Genomic DNA, 1,655 nt, shown 5'->3' with positions numbered 1-1,655 from the left:
GTCTTGTTTGTTGCTTTCAGTTTTATGTCCTACATGAGTAAAATCATATGGTTCTCAGCTTTTTCCATGTGACTTATTTTGCTTAGCAAAATATTTTCAAGATCCATTTATGTTGTTGCAGATGGCAGTATTTCATCTTCTCTCACTCTGAGCAATATTGCATTGTATACATGTACCACATCTTCATTATCAAATCATCTATTGAAGGACACTTCAGTTATTTCTATGACCACTGTGAATAAGTTAGAATTGCTATTACAAGACAAGTAATAACAAGTATTGGAGAGGTTGTGGGAAAAAAGGAACCCTCATACACTGCTGGTGGGAATGTAAATTGGTACAGCCACTATGGAAAACAATATGGAGATTTCTCAAAAAATTAAGAGTAGAATTACCACACGACCTAGCAATCCCTCTCCTGGGTACTTACCCATAAATTTGAAAACATTTATTCGTAAAAATATATGTTCTCCTATGTTCATTTCAGCATTATGCTTGGTGGCCAAGACATGGAAACAATCAAAATGTCCTTCTATAGATTTTGGGGTAAATAAGTAAGTACTTTTATTGTCTGTAACAGCTCTCTGGTTACAATATCACCCACAGACAATTCTGATATAAAGCTATGAGTATAAGTACTTAAAGATTAAAGCCCACCCAAATGTTGTTGAAAATAATGTTTAAGCAAAAATATTCTAAAGAGACAATTCTTAGGTTCTCGTGCCTAGAAATTTTCAAGTCCAAGAGTAAGATAAAGTAACTTCAGAGAGTCTATTCAGAGAGTCTTTTGGCATTAGAGGGTCCATTATACTTATAAGCAAGGAGCAGTTTATTGAGATCATCTCGCATCAGCTTCCATTCTTGCTCCAAAGGCTCTGGCTGTTTGAGAAGAAAATACAGATTCTTTCTTAAAGAGGAAGCTTTTCTGCAGTTATGTTAGTAAGCTTAAATTTTAAGAACAAATCTACCTTTCCTCAAGGCGTTATTGAATCAGCAAAAATTAGTATCTGATATTTTTCTTGACTAAGATATAATTTCTTCCATCTAAGTCCATATCCTATATGATATTTCATCCTGGTGTGAATTTGAATATTTGAGTTATAAATCCTAAAAATAAAGAAAATACAAAATCTTAAACAAAACAATGCTACATATTCTCCTTTGGAAGTTATTCTAAACAGTATACATTTTTTTTTTAATGTTAGTTTCTGCTTTACTCTAGTGACACCTAGTGTCCAACAGATTCTTAGAATATGGTTCTTATCTAAATTGAAACAGTTTAGTTGAAAAATATATATTGATATATAACCATAGATATATATTCTACATATTTATAGATGTGTATTGTAAATACACATATATGTTCCAAGATTCATAATTTTAGAGTTTATTTTTCTTTGTCTATATATCTTTAACATCATATAAATAAATATATGCATATACAAATTTACATATATGTTCAGATGGGGCACATTTATTTAGTAAATGTCTATTTACCAATTTATTTATTAAAACCCACAGATTTAAAAATTAAGTTGGTATTAAATCATTATTTCATTTTTTAAAATAAACTAAAATTTTGTTGAACAGATTTAAAGTAAACTAAATTTGAAACAAACTATATTACTTTAAAATAAAATATAATTAATTTTTTA

General features: G+C 29.3%; 1 protein-coding gene across 1 annotated transcript in view; it reads left to right on the top strand.

Annotated features, from left to right (window-relative positions):
* The window catches only part of PCDH15 (protocadherin related 15), a 562,288-nt gene that overhangs the window by 535,148 nt on the left and 25,485 nt on the right, over positions 1-1,655 (top strand). The gene's annotated exons all lie outside the window — the stretch shown is intronic.

This window comes from Pteropus vampyrus, unplaced genomic scaffold, assembly GCF_000151845.1.
Source record: "Pteropus vampyrus isolate Shadow unplaced genomic scaffold, Pvam_2.0 Scaffold68, whole genome shotgun sequence".
In the NCBI taxonomy this organism is placed as follows: Eukaryota; Metazoa; Chordata; class Mammalia; order Chiroptera; family Pteropodidae; genus Pteropus; species Pteropus vampyrus.
The sequence above is the reverse complement of the archived record's forward strand: the minus strand, read 5'-3'. Positions and strand labels throughout refer to the sequence as shown.